Raw genomic sequence first — 17,823 nt, 5'->3', positions numbered from 1 at the left:
TTGTGTCTGAGTCTATGTGAAAAGTAATAGTGCTTTGGCTTGTAAAACATACCCCAGAGCGGAAGGGAAAAGGCCAGAAAGAGTTGCCCTTGTGTGTTCTGTTCCCAAAGCCCAGCTGATGCCAGAAAGTTCAGTCTCATCCTTTAGCCTTTCATGAGGATAAGAGCCCATGCACTCTCTCTACTTCTGCATTTTGCTGCTTCAAGTCTGTAGAAAGACTATTTTCTGAAACACAATAGCCATTCTGTTCCTGGGCAAAAACCTGCTACTCTGGCAACGTTTCTAACCAAATGTGACTCATTATCAGAGTTAAAGAACAGTCGATAAGCTTTCATTTTTTGATAATGGTTGCCTTGAAATTCCCCTAGGCTTCTTTAGGTTTCATGTTTTAAGCAGCTCTCTTTTTCTGTGACATAAGTAGATAATTGATATCCTTTTATCACATTGTGCAGTGTAATTGTATCTGATTTATCAGATGTCTGCTTCTGTAAAGGTTCTTGTGAGAATTTTTGGGAGGTAGAAAATGTGACCAAATTGAGGTCTTGGGTGTATAATAGAACTCAGTCTTCATCAGACTCTTCGTTAGACTCTTTATCATTCTAGCTGCACTCTTCTTAAATGTTTTGCTAAAGCTTTTGGACTGCATATTCATCGTTGTCATTAACACCACTATCATCATCATCATCATCATCATTATCATCCTGATCCTCATCATCACCATAATCATCCTCCTCATCCTCATCCTCACCATAATCCTCATCATCATCATCCTCATCATCATAATTCTCATCATCATCCTCATCCTCATCATCATCATAATTCTCATCATTATCTCAGGTTCTTTGCTGAAACCCTAGTTCTGAATCTTTATTATCATACTCATCATAACAGCATAGTCAACCAACATCTTTATTGTCATCATTTTAACCCTCTGGGATGGTGTCCAACCTTTCCACTCATTAATTCTGATCGCAGCATCTGTGTGCCCCTGTGTTTTGCAAAGGAGAACCTTATTTCAGAAGCTCTCAAATTATCATCTTTAGCAGTGCTACAAGACATCTCCTTCCCATCCTGTAGGGAAAGCAACATCACAGAGGAGAAATAAAGCAGCCACTGTGGAGCATTCCACTTTTCATCTTAGAACGAGAAAGATGGAGCGAGGGAGAGAGAAGTTAAGGGGGGGGGGGGTGCATTGCAGCCATCTCTGTGTCGTCCAAGGAACACATAGTGCCGGGGAGTTACATGTAATCTGTCTACAAAAAACTAACTATAATCAGTTACCATAAAAAATATTGTAATCAGATTACATATACTTTAGAAAACCTAGCTGATTACTTCTTGGATTACTTTTAAATTTAGAAAGGATGTTTGCCAGAAAAATAAATACTTCTTGGATACTCTTTTAAATTCAAAAAGGATGTTTCCTGAGGGAAAAAATACACTATGACACCTTTCTGTGTCATAGTAACTGAGAGTAATCAGATTACGTTTTTGAGTTTGGGTAATCCAAAAGTTTCAGTACTGATTACAATTTTGAATAAGTAACTAATTACATTTAGAAAGTAACCTACCCAATCCTGCAATATGTGTAGGCTAATCACATAGGAAATTATGAAACTCTCAACCTTTTTTTTTATTTTACACACTTGGGAAAGAAAGCGCCATACCACATATTTGATAGGCTACGTAATTAAACTGAGCCTATAACATCCTGCAAACACATTTTAGTCAAAACAAAGAGACATTGAACTGCACTAAAACTGAAAATGGCTTCAAATTCCAAACCATGATGTCTTTAAACTCACTGTCAAAAACCATCACAATATATCCCCAGAATATTGCAGGCAGAGATAGGACCAAGTAGGCCTCCAATGTCGCCCATTCTAAGCAGTCATTTAAAGAACACTATCTTGCTGGCTCTTCTGGGGTGTAAACAAGGGGTTTGTATATATATATATATATATATATATATTAATTCGATGGAGGCTTCTCTTCAGAATTGGCTAATCTGGTGTTGAAAACGCGGCGTGATCGCTCTGTGCTCGCCAAAGCCTATCACGTGAATAGAGTGAATACCTGTTTTGCTCAGAGATCATCCTCCCCATTCTTCCATTAAAAATCTCCAGGCGGCCTCTCTCTCTGGCGCTGCCAGCGCGCGTTCTATATCGGGCTTGCCAGACGCAGACGCGGGAACTGCTATGAGCTCGTGCCAGGGCTGGGATTTACCGCGATGCGTCTGATGTGCTCCATCTTTTTGCTTGGGGATAATTAAAAGAGGAAATGGTGCTGGAAGAACAGAACGGAGGAGGAGATGGAGGGGGGAGCAAATGGATGCAGCTGTCATTTCTTTTAAGCCGTTCATACATGTTGTTTTTCCCTCATTTGTGACTTTGCTTAAAACTTTTCTCACCTGAGGATTTTGTACAAATCACTCACCCTCCAACAAGGAATGCAACAGACAACACACAGGTGGACATTTTAGCCAATATGCTTTTTTCAGAGGTTAAGCTTAGCCTATGCTTCATTCAGCCTATAGGCCTACATTGCCTATAGGCCTTTTTTATTAAATAACCCTGATATTTAGCCTACTTGGAAAGACCATAGTCCACAATCTAAACACAGCCTGAACCTTGCACCATAAACTAAACTTACTAAATAGTAAACCCACTTCTTCTTATCCAAACATTCACATTAATTTCACATGTGGGAGTAGCCTAGATCCGAAATGGATCTTGGTCTCAAAGTGTTTCCCCATCTTTAAACTCTATGTCTCCCATGCCCCAAAGCTTTCAGTATAAAGAGCAACTTTTTACCCTGTGATCCACGCACCTTTTAAACAATTCATTCTGTTTACTGACACATGACAAAAAAAGTTCAAATCCTCTTCATATCTCCTCTTACAAGGATAGGCTACACCTCACCTCAGCCGTGCTTGTGCATTTAGAGCCCGGTAGATGACTTCAATTGGGAAATTCAGTTTGAAGGAGCTCTAACTTTTACCAATCCGTAAATTTATAATCACATGTGATGCCATTTCTTACTTCCTCAAATGTGTCATCAAAGCAAATGTGTTCTGACAACAGTAAGTGACAAGCGCGCCAAAGGAGAGGCGGGAAATCAGCCGTTGCGCTTGCTATCAATTATTGATCGCGTCGCGCCCGACCAACCAGCAGACGTATCGTGATAGGCTAATGAAATACATGAATTTAAAAACAAAAAAAGAAACCAAGGTCGGTCCCATTGTTGTGTGAAGGCTTGTGAGTTTGATTGACTGACTGCACATTTTTCTCGTTTGCTAGTGCGGCTGATCAAAGGAGGGCCCTTATTGCCCAAGGCCATTTGCAATTTATTTAGAGGGGCTGTGCCGCTGTCCCAGCAGGTAACAATACTGGGCGAAGCCACTCAAGATAATCACAGCTTTGAGGTGTCTCCCCCTCCCCCATAGGCCACACACGCACACACACACGCACGATTAAGAGGACACATCCATATTAGACTGATTTAGATCACATTGGTAATATGCAAGGGTGTATTTTGGGCTCAAATTCTGAAAAGCCTCAAAGGAATATCAACATTACCTTGGTAAAAATCCATAGGCCAACCAAGCGTTAGTGTTTGTCATTTAGGCCTATAGCTTGGACTTTATTTATAGTTAATTTCGGACCCATGTTCTGATTTCCAACAGACCCATATGTGCGGAACATACCACGTGACAATTCTTCCTTCAATTGTGTTTACATTTTCATTTGAATTATTATTAATTGTTTACTTTGAATACGGTAGCCCAGGCCTAATAAATTAGGCTATCCGTTACAAAGAAGTTGAGTAGCATAACCAGCAGCTAGACAAAGAGAGGAGGGAAATAACGTGCAGTGTCACAAGAAAACGATTCTAGGATATTAGAAATTAAAGGAAAATGCTTTCCATTAAAAAAAAATTACTCACAACGGAATTCTAGTAATAGGTTACTAAATTTAATGGGGGTAAACACATTTGAACATGTGCGAGAAATAAATAATATTGGTGCATCCGGGAGTGGAAAACAAGTTACATTTTCGCAGGAGCATAGGGTTGTCTTTTTAGTAGGCTACATCTGCATGACACCTTGATACGTTATTTTAGAAAGTGTGTTTGAAAACCCGTCCCGTGTACCACATTCATAATACACGATAGAGAGCATATTAACAGTGCGCCTATTCTGCGTCCAGACTCACTCGGGTGCTTACGAGGATGTGCTATAAACAACCGTCTCAGATCTCTTCCTCATAGAAACCGTCAAAAACAAAAGCCTGAAATACTACACCAGATTTACTCGTCTGACGAATCTTTTATCTCAAAATGTTCTAATTACAGCGAGGCCATCATTTCAGAAACGTTTTTAATAGTCAGAACCCAAGAGAGAGACCTTTTTTTTTTTTTTTACTTTTGCGAATACAGGTTTGAGTTCAGGTAGCATAGTGATCTGAACAGATAAACTATTGTACTGAATTGTGTTGTATTGTATTATATCTAATATTAGTATAGTAAATGTAGTCTGGCTACGTTATAGGCATAGCCTAATACTAGCATAATTATAGGCCTATAGGTGTCATGCTTTGATAAGAGGTAAACTTAAAAACGTTCGATACAGACTTAATTTTTGGTTTCATTATTATAAACCTGTTTCTTTTTAATTCACTCTATTATTTTAGACAAATAGGCTAATTTACTATAATTTATTTAGTAATATGTTTCATAGGCCCTGTCAAAATATGATATTTATGTTTCGATAATGTAGCCTAATATTGTCTGATTGCACAGGTTATGGCACTTTTGGATATTAAAAAGGTATTTTTGGATGAAGACTTTTTCTCTTAAAGCACCATAAACATTTAGAATGTTTTTGATGTCTTATATTAAGAGGAAAATTGAAAATGAAGGCTAGGCTACGATCAATTTTAATAGAGGTGAATTTCATAATGATGGTTCTCTTACCTTGCTGATGACAGTTTTTTTAACTAGACGGATACAGCTTTTGTCAGATGGGACTTTTCGTAGCAGGTTAGGAGAATTAACGTAGCAGATTGTGATAATTAACGTAGCAGGTTAGGATAATTAGATTAAGGTTAGGAAAAAGGTTAGGGTTACCTAAAATGTATAAAAAAAACTTTTGACGTTAATTTGACAAGCTGGATTGCTTCTTGCCATGACCCTACTGCCCTCCCACTAATGAGATTTATTCAATCTCTTGAATTTGAATAGACTCCAATTAATTAATTCAAAGTCCATGTGATGTGGCATCACTTTCTCTCATTGCTTTTTTTCCTATCATTTGTCGAGCAGGAACCGTTTATATGGACGAGTGAATACTGTAATAACATTGCTTTTATGGATTTATCTTTTTTTGTGAACATGAAGGATGAGCCAGACCACGTGTTTCAATCAGTACTCAGCACTAAGTGAAAACACTACCGACTGCATCTGTATGCAACCTGCTCTTTTATGAGTTGAAAATAATGAAGTCCTTTGGTCAACTTTTTATTGCTCTTGTAGATAGAATTCAATGACATTATCCGTTTGGGATCTATGTGTTATCAAGACTCTAATGCTTTGTTGTACGTCTGTGGATCCAACGTGTTAGAACGTTGACTCTTTACCACAAGAGGGCACTAGAACCCAAAACATAGGCCCTTCTCAGATAATCTGTCTCCTGCCTTTATGCTGTATCTCTGAGGCGGTTTACTGAGAGAGAGTGAGACTTTGGGACACAGTCACAGATTTATATTTGCTGAGGGGGAGATGCAGGGGCACACAGCATAGATCTGTGTTTACTGGCTCTGTGGTCCCTCTCGCTGCACTGAATCCTATCAGTGTGTGCAGACACAAGGTTTTGCTCAGTGGAGGCGGCACCAAGTCGTTTTAAGCAGCCACTGAGAGAGAGGTGACCGGTCACCCAGAACATAACAAACATACATGTACTGCTGATGTCAAACAGGCTGCCACGAGAGTGAGTTTATCTATGGTACATGCTCACATATCTACATTGTCATACCATTGTGACACACGCACGCGCACACGCACACGCGCACACACACACACACACACACACACACACACACACACACACACACACACACACACACACACACACACACACACACACACACACACACCTACAACAATGGGCAGTTGGCTTTGTACCAGTTTGTAGCTCAGTGGATGTGGATGCTGACTGAGAGATGAGTGGAATACCTGCCGGACTGCAGAGATGCCAGTTCTCCCATTGGGAGTAGCTCTGTCCAGGCCTTTTGTTCTGTTGACCATTCACTCCATTCATTTAGCTTTGTTCTCTCAAAAGCACCAGTGTGACCAATTGATCATTCAAAAGTATGTCCTCAAACCAGTCTATCTGTCCTCATAGCATGCCATATAAACTGTGTGCCATATGCTTTCAGGCACATTTTTTTATGTAGAATAGCTGGGTAGCTAGTATACTCTACTACCTCATTCAAATGAAATATAATGTTATTGGTTGCGTACACATACAGTGGCAAGAAAAAGTATGTGAACCCTTTGTAAATACCTGGATTCCTGCATAAATTGGTCATAACATTTGATTTGATCTTCATCTAGGTCACAACAATAGACAAACACAGTCTGCTTAAACTAATAGCACACAAACAATTATACGTCTTCATGTCTTTATTGAACACAACTTGTAAACATTCCCAGTGCAGTGTGGGAAAAGTATGTGAACCCTTGGATTTAATAACTGGTTGACCCTCCTTTGGCAGCAATAACCTCAAGCAAATGTTTTCTGTAGTTGTGGATCAGACCTGCACAGCGGTCAGGAGGAATTTTTTACCATTCCTCTTCACAAAACTGTTTAAGTTCAGCAATATTCTTGGGATGTCTGGTGTGAACTGCTCTCTTGAGGTCATGCCACAGCATCTCAATCGGGTTGAGGTCAGGACTCTGACTGGGCCACTCCAGAAGGTGTATTATATTCTGTTGAAGCCATTCTGTTATTGATTTACTTCTGTGTTTTGGGTCGTTGTCCTGTTGCATCACCCAACTTCTGTTGAGCTTCAATTGGCGGACAGATAGCCTAACACTCCTGAAAAATGTCTGATAAAATTGCAAATTCATTTTCCCGTCGATGATAGCAAGCTGTCCAGGCCCTGAGGCAGCAAAGCAGTCCCAAACCATGATGCTCCCTCCACCATACTTTACAGTTGGGATGAGGTTTTGATGTTGGTGTGCTGTGTGTGTTCATTCCAAACAACTCAACTGTAGTTTCATCTGTCCACAGAATATTTTTCCAGTAGAGCTGTGGAACATTCTGGTGCACTTTTGCAAACTTCAGACGTGCAGCAATGTTTTTTATGTACAGCAGTGGCTTCTTCCGTGGTGTCCTCCCATGAACTCCATTCTTGTTTAGTGTTTTACGTATCGTAGACTTGTCAACAGAGATGTCAGCATGTTCCAGAGATTTCTGTAAGTCTTTAGCTGACACTCTAGGATTCTTCTTAACCTCACTGAGCATTCTGCGCTGTGCTCTTGCAGTCATCTTTGCAGGATGGCCACTCCTAGGGAAAGTAGCAACAGTGCTGAACTTTCTCCATTTATAGACAATTTGTCTTACCATTGACTGATGAACATCAAGGCTTTTAGAGATACTTTGTAACCCTTTCCAGCTTTATGCTAGTCAACAATTCTTAATCTTAGGTCTTCTGAGATCTCTTTTGTTCGAGGCATGGTTCACATCAGGCAATGCTTCTTGTGAATAGCAAACTCAAATTTTGTGTGTTTTTTAAAGGGCAAGGCAGCTCTAATCAACATCTCCAATCTTGTCTCATTGATTGGACTCCAGGTTAGCTGACTCCTGACTCCAATAAGCTTTTTGAGAAGTCATTAGCCTAGGGGTTCACATATTTTCCAACCTACACTGTGAATGTTTAAATGATGAATTCAATATAGACAAGAAAAATACAATAATGTGTGTGTTATTAGTTTAAGCACACTATGTTTGTCTATTGTTGTGACTTAGATGAAGATCAGATCAAAGCTATTCCTCTTGTCCAGATGGGATATGGCAATTGCGTAATCCGTGGATCTGTTGGGGCGGTATGCAAATTGTAGTGGGTCTAGGGTGTTGGGTAAGGTGGAGGTGATATGTTCATTAACTAGCCTCAAAGCACTTCATGATGACAGAAGTGAATTTAGGACCGCATGATGAATCTGAATGAAGTCTTCCATGTTCCCTTATGATGTATTGAAAATGCACATCTCTATTCTCTTGTATAGCGTTTTCTGTACATCCCCTAAAAAACAGGCACATTAAATTGATATTTGCATGTGTTTTCAGGTGGGAATCAATTGTTGTGCCTTAAGACGGCTAGATGGAATCAAGCAGTTTGTTATTAACATTTGTGTGTGCAGTTGTTTTGTGTCGGTGGATATGGTAGTGAGATGCTTGAGAAGCCTGACTATATTATGCGAGAGATAGGTCTCAGAGGAGTTAAGAGTAGCGCTTCACATCCCTGGACTACAGTGGAGAGAGGTCCTCAACACAATCCCTGGAAGACCCACCACTCCACTCACTCACTTGGGATTTTCAACCAAATTAGAAAAGCAACGCGAGAACGAGAGAGATTCCAATGCCAATTCCCATCAAGACCCACATTCATCCTCTTATGCTTATAACTCTCTCTCTCTCTCTCTCTCTCTCTCTCTCTCTCTCTCTCTCTCTCTCTCTCTCTCTCTCTCTCTCTCTCTTTAACTCACCGCAGTGTTGTTTTCTTAGTTTGTTTTCCGCTCCTACTCCTCTGGCTGTCGCCGAGCGCTGCAGCCACTTTCAAAGGCTTGGCTGTCACGCACCGGCTTTGAGTCACATTTGAATTTTGAACATACATGTTGTCAGGAATGATTGACAGGTTTGTCCCAGAGCCGCACCAGGCTTGGCAGGCTAGCTGTCTTTGTCAGAGGCAGCTGAGGGAAAAGCAACAAAGGAAAAAGCAGAGGTGGAAAAAACACACATAGGCCTGAATAAAACAAAACAGCTCTTACACATTGCTCAATAAAGACCAAATTAGATTCAACTTAAGGCAGGCAGGCAGGCAGACTAAGGAATACACTTGATATTTTCCCCCTTTGTTCATCTAGTATTGGTTTGATGGTATACTGCTCAGAAGCTCTCTCACCAGGACCCAAATGGATCTTAGCAAGAGTTGCTTATAGGAATGGTAGATATTTAAGTGGAAAATGGATTGGATTTGCAAAAAAGTATTCAATGTTAAGGGAGTTTTGTATTTTTTTCACCCAAATATTTACCTAAATCCAATGACATGGTGAAATTATTTTTGATTTCAATTCATTTCATGTTAGTTGACAACTCAACAAAATGTAAATCAAAATCCGACGTTGAAATGACATCCGTGCCCAGTGAGTCACCTCGTTTTGTAAATATGAGCTAAAGCCTCAATGGCCTTGTTCTGAATGAGCGACTGCTGAATACTTTGATAAGGGCTGTGGATGTAAAGCTGTTACTAGGAAACAGAAATAAAAAGCTAGTTTCAAGGAAGATGATGATGGACACTTTACCCATGCTAAGAAATAATCAATCAATGGTCTTTATTTTCGTATTATTGGACAATTGAATTGAGGGCCACAACAACAAGCATACCTTGACTGCTCAATATATACTTGTCTTCAAAAAGATAGAAAAAGTCATCCAAATACAGCCATGCATTGTAATTTTGCAGGAGGCAGATTCAGCAGGAGGCAGAAGATTCAGGTGCAGAAGTGTCCATATCTATTTACATTGCTCACCTAAATCAGGCTCATACCAGAAGACACTCCCTGGAACATACCAACAAGGATGGCCACCTATAGCAACCAAAACGGACAAATTATACAAATGTAACTGGCATTCTCATAGTAAAAACATGACATAATATTCCATTTAAACCAGACGTGATCACTTCCATGTACACTTCAAAATACCTTTTCTAATGAACATTTCATAGCAAATTGGATATTAACCAGAAATAGAACGCGCTATTGTGGCAGATTAGATAGTGCATGTGTTTGTGACGAGTGGGCATAGACACATAAATGTTTATTGGTTGGGGAGATGTTTGAATTGTGGGTAGGTTGTATGGCATGAATAATGCTAGCTAAGGACTGGATGATTGCTTCTGCATCAAGTCTTGCCAGTGCTGCTGATCTTGTCAAGCTGAGCCACATCATCCCATCTCCCCACGCTTTACATGTGTTCTGTACTGTGAGGGGAGTCCAACCAACATCAGCCCTGAGAATTAAATCAGGCGTTTGCTGGGGATTTAGTGGTGAACAAGTTGTCCCTGTCAGCCGGTCCAGGCAGATGAAGACACAGCGCCTCTTTACAGACATCATGGGGGATGGATGTACATGTAAACATAATGTGGGAGCTACTTTGGAGTGTCAGAGATGACAGGGGGGGCCTTGAGCCCCATCAGCACTGAGGAGGACTCTGTGAGGAGAGGAGTGGCTGTCTGGGCTCAGTCCATGGACAGCATAACTACAGTAAGACCCCTCATTGCCAGTGGTACAACGTACAATATCTAGATGGCTGTTGTTGAATAGTCTGACAACTTCCTGAGAACTTACCCTTACTTGGCAATTTAAGTAAAATGTCTGTTTTTGGTATCCCTTCTTTGCAAAAAAAAACATTTCCTTTTTTTTGTGTGGTGAAATTCATGATTTACTCCCAAACAAATAATTGTTTTTGCCAGGCAGCAAGTCCAACCAGTCAAGTTTCTTTTATAATTTAGAAGCATGCCTTGGTGTGTATTTTTGTCCACATGGATTTAATCATCTCAACTGAATCATCTCAACAGCTTACGTCAACAGCCGTAGATTTCAATTTTTGAGGTGAAAGTGTAAGCCTGGTAAAAAGGAAGGTTTTTAGTAATCTATTCTAGAGGACTGCACTTGATGGAGGAAGAGTGACTTCCACTCCCCCACTGAAAGGTAATGCTTTTCCTTCTCCCGGCATCTTTCCTAAAGAAAACATGTCTGCCGTTTGATAACTCCTTGACATTTGACAGTCTTTTCAGACCAATCAGTCAGCGTTGACTGTTTTTTTTTTAATGCTACCCGTCTCGAGAAGTAGCACTTGGGGAAAAACATCCTGTCACTCTCCTCAAGCCTATCAAAGGCAGCTCTTCACCACACCGATCAACATCAGATACTGTGCTGCCATCCCTGTTTTATTTACTTCTTTTATTTTTATTTATTTCATTTTTTTTCTCTTAAACCAGTCTTCTGAGACCTCATCGCTAACATCAGAGCTGAATCCTGACGGAATGAAGTGACCCACTTTCCAGTGTCAAAGGGTGGCAGGTGACTCTCTCCGTCCTAACCTTCTCCCAGTGTTGCCAGAACGTTGCAGTGACGTAGTTTTCACCAGAGGCCTGACGATTCAACTCAACTATTCCGTATTGGAGCTTAATGCTTTTATTCTCAGAGGGTCATTTTCCCATATCCTTTCTATATAGTCGTACAATTAGACCTACTGGACATTATTTACTGTATATTATCTTGGAGGAGAGCGAGGGCTGCGGGGACAAAGCCGCCAGTCTCTCTTACATTATTCATATCTGCCATATTCAAACAAAATTTAACAATTGTCATTCATCTAGGCAGGCGTGTGTGTGAAAGCACAGATAACTCCAAAATAATAAATTAATAACCATGTACCATGGGATCATGTGAATGAGCATGTTTAGTCATTCTGTTTGACAACAAAAGGAAATGGCCTATTCCGGGGAGTGGAAGTCAAATTCTCACTGATATAGTTCCCTCCTCCAAACGATGGAGTCTGGGACCTGTGCTGGCAGAAAAATGGTGCAAATACACTGTATGGAAGCAACTTTTGTTTGCCCAGAAAGAGAGGAAGATATTCTCTCAGCGTCCTTGGTTTTAGAAAGCATTATTTGTTGAAGAAAACATGAGATAATGATTGCTTTTAAAACTCTATAAAGGATTGGGAACCTTGAATCTGGAGGTTACAGGATGTGCTTATTTATATATGCAGGGTTTAGTAAATATTTCAGTTTTATTTTCATTGTTTTTTGTTTTTTTTTCTCCTGTGAAGCACATTGCATTACATTCCATGTCTGAAATGCGCTGTATAAATATGGTATGTTGTTGCCTGGTATTGTATACAACCGGCGCAATTATTTGAGAAAAGGTTGCTCCGATTCGATATGTTTCAAGGATGGTGGAGAGAAATATTGAGAAAAAGATACTCAAGTGCACCCTCAATATGAGCAATATTAGGCTGTAGCAATATAGACTGTTGTTTTTTAAGACACATTTGTATGTAACCTAATAGAAGCGAACTGAATCAACAGGTTTTTGGTATGCAGTTTTTTTATTAAACACAAACACACACACAAGACCTGTGTTGAAATATTATTTCAGGTACTGTATTTAAATTACATTTCAATACATTTCAAAACAAGTATTCAGATAACCTTTATTTGAAAAAACAAGTAGTTCAATATTGTAATGTATTTCGAAATACACTTGGAAAGTATTTGAAACTACCATGCATTTAACCCAGGTATTCAAAAATGGAATTTGAAATAGGTATTTTAAAATACTTTCAAATACAATTTGCTGAACTATTTGTTTTACACAAATATATACTCAAATAAAAGTACTTGTTTTGTGCTCAAATACATAGAAAAAAATGTATTTAAATAACAAATAGTCAATTATACATGTATTTGAACCCAGGTCTGACGCATGCACACACACACACACACACACACACATACACACACAGCAAATTTCACACTATCACTCTGCCTGTAAATCTTTCTATCTACCCTGTCAATAGAGAGAGTTCGTCTGAATGCGGGCTTGTACATCATGTGAGGTGCGACTGAAGATTTGATTAAAAAAGACAGCGAGAGAGAGACATGCCAACTTCCACTTATCACAGACTCTAAAGTCAGCCAGGTGTCGAGTGTTTGGGAGAAATCATTTGAAATTCTTGTGAGAGAGAGTGAGAGGGAGTGGAAAAGGGAGACTGAGTGAGTGAAAGACTCTTATCCCTCCCAGACAGACCGGTTATGAGTAAGAACAATGCGCTACAGATCAACAAACCTTCACATCTCAAACGAGAAGTCTCAAATGTGTACGTTTTGATATTTTATCATCGCCAGTGTTTTTGCTCTTATCGGCATGAAAGGCGGCTTTCAGTGCGCTCCTCTATCACTATATGTGCTTACATATTTCATGTGCTCTTGTTTGGATGAGTGCACTGGATGACAGAGATATTGCCTCTTTCTAAACAGAAGGATTCTGAACAACTCTTCCTGTCCTTTTTGTCTGGGACTACTCTGACCCCTGTCTTGCACCAGGTGTGGATTTCCTTGATCCCTTTCCCTCCTCCCCTGATACCCACCCCCGCCACCCGCAATGAATGATTCACTTGGAAGCCCCCCCCCATCAGAAAGGATCACAACCAACAATACACTACAGCCAAGCTTCTACCTCTCTGTCTGATCTCACTCTGTTGTGTAACACTTGAAAAACCTTTGCGTTCCTCGTACTTCTCGCTCTTTTTCACACTCTCTCTCTCTCACTCCGAGTTACATACAGTATTGACTGTTTATGCTTTTTAATGTTTTCGATAGGGCCCCAGGCTTGCGGATGGTGGGGAAAAGCGTTCTTCTTGACACACTTACGCCCCCGTAGTGAACTTTAGCTCCCAGCGCTCTCGCTAGTACAGAGACCCTCTCTCTCACTCGCCCTCTTTCTCTCTCTCTGTCTTTCTCCAACCGGGGGCTCTTCTGAACATTGGCACCCGGGCGTTCCTCCTTTCCAAAGATCACCCAATGGAAGATTAAGACACAAACACTTGCGCAGAATATTTACACAATAACCCCTTTTTGCTGCAAAGCGGAGGCAGTTGGGTTTTACTGAGTTCTCAGGGGGGCTTGTAGTGTGTGTAGTGCAGAGTCACCCTAGAAAAGGCCAGGCCTCAGTCAAACCTGACTCGGAACAACAAACATGGTCCTTCTTATTTCTCTCCTTCTCCATCCGTCTGTCCGTCTTTGAATCAGTCTTTGAGTTGTTCCCTCTCTCCATACCTCATATTATCGTTCCACTGGGGTATCTTTGGACCATGTCTATTGAGAAATATATCGAACCTGGCGTTACATATTTTAACTCACACAATCTTGAAGTTATACATTGGGCTATTTGCAAACACAATTTAAACATTTTGTCCGTCAACATGCATTATGCTGCATTAGAGAAAGAATCGACCCGCGTGGGCTTTTCTCAGAAGATCAGTGTGTCGAAATGAAATGGGTAAATATGATCACTTCTTATCTCCCAGTCAAGTATGACCAAGCCAGACATTCAGCACTGTGGGTTGCTGGGGTCAGCCAAGTCTTTCAACTCTTCGTCTCTGGGCTTTTGCTACACATTTATGACAGCAAATTCATCCTAATTTGACCCCAACTATAATCATATTCCTTAATGTAATATGTACAGACAGATAGTGACCCGCTTAAAGCACAGTGTAGAATCAGCCCACGATGGCCAATATGAAAAGCAGCCTGAATTCACAGCCATGATGTTGTATTGTTAGCTTTTCTTGTACTCTACCCGGGCGCTTTGATATCCAGTGATTGACTTCTAACTGGCATTTCAGAAAGAAAACACTTTTCAAGCCCCACACATATGCTTAAAGAGCATTTGATAGCAGGAAATGGTGAGCCTTCTCTACTGTAGAACAGAGAGCAGCCTGTAATGGAGGCTGTTTGGTGTGTGTTTAATGAACACTGGTACACAGTCAGATCCATCAATGTGGCACTTTGCGGTGACAAGAAGATCCTGTAATGTCACCATTTGGAGATTATGCTACAAATTAAACAAGTGCTTCTGTCCCATCATGCCCACAAGGGAATATATGTTACAGCCAGCCATAGAAGAAAATACATCCCCATTCAGCGTAGGACCAGATAGATTCAATATGTCTTGACTAAATGAGATTCTAATGTGAAAATAGCCAGGGTGTTTAGCTCCTTTTTCATCGAGTGTGATGACAAACCAAATATGCTTGCACAGACAGACAAAAGCTTCCCCACAGCCGCTCCCTCTTAAACCTAAAGGAAGACATCATAATGAGTCAATGACCTGAGACAGTTAATGACCCTCCCTGCCCCCCAAGGACTCCTTGCCCCCTCCAGCCCCCCTGTTACTTCTGGCCGGGCATAGGCTGCAACTCAAAGGGATGACCGCTCACACGTTATCGATCGGCCGCTCAATAAAAGGTCACGGTAGCCCTCCTCTGCTGTGGGGTCCAGCTCTGGGAGTAAGCCCTCTCTTCCTCTCTCTAGACGCTCCTCCACACACACACACACACACACACACACACACACACACACACACACACACACACACACACACACACACACACACACACACACACACACACACACACACACACACACACACACACCGCTGTCCCCCCCGCCACAGACCCTGCCATTGCCTCAGCCACCTGGGGGATAAGCAAACAAGCTAATCATCTTTCTCTGCTCACACACACACACACACACACACACACACACACACACACACACACACACACACACACACACACACACACACACACACACCTCCTGACTGGCTGACAAATGTCAGGGTGACTTGTATGGGATTTTTATGAAAATCCTTGATTCATTGAACTGGTTAATTAGGTCCCTGAGGGCTGCAGGCTAATTGTGAGCCAGAGAGCTGGCGAGGCAAGAAAACCCAAACAAAAGAGAATGGCCCAAACAAACAGACAAGCGCTCAAGAGCTAACACACACACACACGCACACACACACACACACACACACACACACACACACACACACACACACACACACACACACACACACACACACACACACACACACACACACACACACCACACACACACACACACACACACACACACATACACATACATTTATGCACACTCACTCACACACACATAAATTAACACACAACTGTTTTCATTTTTTACTCTTCTCGGCCTTCCCCTTCTCCTCACATAATTCCGTGACCTGCCAAATGTTCTCTCCTTCTTGATGTGCCGAGGAAGGAGAGAGACGCACAGCCACTGAAATCTGCCACATTGCACAAAGCATCTGTCACCACACAACACCCTGCATTTATTAAGTTTGTACCAATTTAGCGGCGATAACTTAGCACAAACATCCATTTGTGCTTCCCACGTTGAAAACCCCCCTAAAGTGGTGTCCCTCGATGTTACCCATGTGTCACCCAACTTTATCTTCCACAAAGTCGCTTGTTCTTGCATAATTAGAGCTGTTTTTCTTCTCCCATCTTCTCGCTGGCTCTCGAGTGCACCTTGAGAGGCGGGCGGCGTGCTTTGTCAAAAAATCCCACCAAGGTTGTCTGAAAGACTCAGGGGCGTAACTTTTACTGGGGATGTCCCTCCCACATTCTGAAATTGCATTTTTTGTCACCCCCAGTTTTATGATTGTAATGTGATACAAAATGAGGCAACGGTGTGCTATAGGACCATAGGGTAGGCTAGGCTGTTTGGAGTGTTTATCCGACTGGATTAAAAATATATATAATTATGTCCCCCCCACTTCTAAAACCAAAGTTGCGCCCATGGAAAGACTTGTGATATGGAGACAGAGGTGGAGGTTGATTTTAGGGACCAGAACACAGAGGGAGCACTCCACCACTTCCACAGTTACACCTGTTTCAACAGTTAATCCACACTTTGATAAGGAGCTGAACTCCTTGGATCTGTGTTTGGTTGAGTTCACAGAAAAGTTTTAGTCTTCTTCTTGCCGTAGTCTTGTGTTTTCCCAACTTTCAAACCTCAGTAGTAGAACAATATCTGAAGGGATGCTGATATTGATGGAAAAGAAGCTGACCTGCTCAAGTAGATTTTAAAGATGGGCCAACTCCTTTATTTTGATTATTTCAGCCACTTGGTAAGGCACACATAGTGTTATTAAACACATTGGACTTACAGTAGACAGGGCATGTGGACTAGATGAGTGTGAACTTACCCGGCGGTCTGCTGTTACAGTTCTATGTCACTAAATCCCTTTCTAATGATGAGCAGCACCAAGGTCTTTGGTGCATTCCTGCATTTCAATCTTTGTGTGCTGTCCGGGCCCTGGCTGAGCCACTCAAGGCCATTCAGAGACTTGTCCCGAAGACACTCCTGCGTTGTCTTGGCTGAGTGCTTAGGGTCGTTGTCCTGTTAGAAGGGAAACCTTTGCCCCAGTCGGAAGGTCCTGAGCACTCTGGAGCAGGTTTTCATCGTGGAACCCTCTGTACTTGCTTCGTTCATCTTTCCCTTGATCCTGACTAGTCTCCCAGGGCCTGCCGCAGGAAAACATTTCCACAGCATGGTGCTGCCACCACCAAGCTTTGCTGTAGGTGTGGTGTCAGGTTTCCTCCAGACGTGGCGCTTGGTATTCAGGCCAAAGAGTTCAATCTTGGTTTCATCAGACCACAGAATCTTGTTTCTCATGGTCTGAGAGTCCTTTAGGTGTCTTTTGGCAAACTCCAAGCGGGCTGTTGTGCATTTTACTAAGGAATGGCTTCAGTCTGGCAACTCCACCCATAAAGGCCTGATTGGTGGAGTGCTGCAGAGACAGTTGTCATTTTGGTAGGTTCTCCCATCTCCACAGAGGAACTCTGGGGCTTTGTCAGAGTGACCATCGGGTTCTTGATTACCTCCCTCACCAAGGTCCTTCTCCCCCGTTTTCTCATTTTGGCCAGATGGCCAGCTCTAGAAA

The sequence above is a fragment of the Salmo salar genome, chromosome 19 (assembly GCF_965601325.2).
Source record: "Salmo salar chromosome 19, fSalSal1, whole genome shotgun sequence".
Lineage (NCBI taxonomy): Eukaryota > Metazoa > Chordata > Actinopteri > Salmoniformes > Salmonidae > Salmo > Salmo salar.
The sequence above is the reverse complement of the archived record's forward strand: the minus strand, read 5'-3'. Positions refer to the sequence as shown.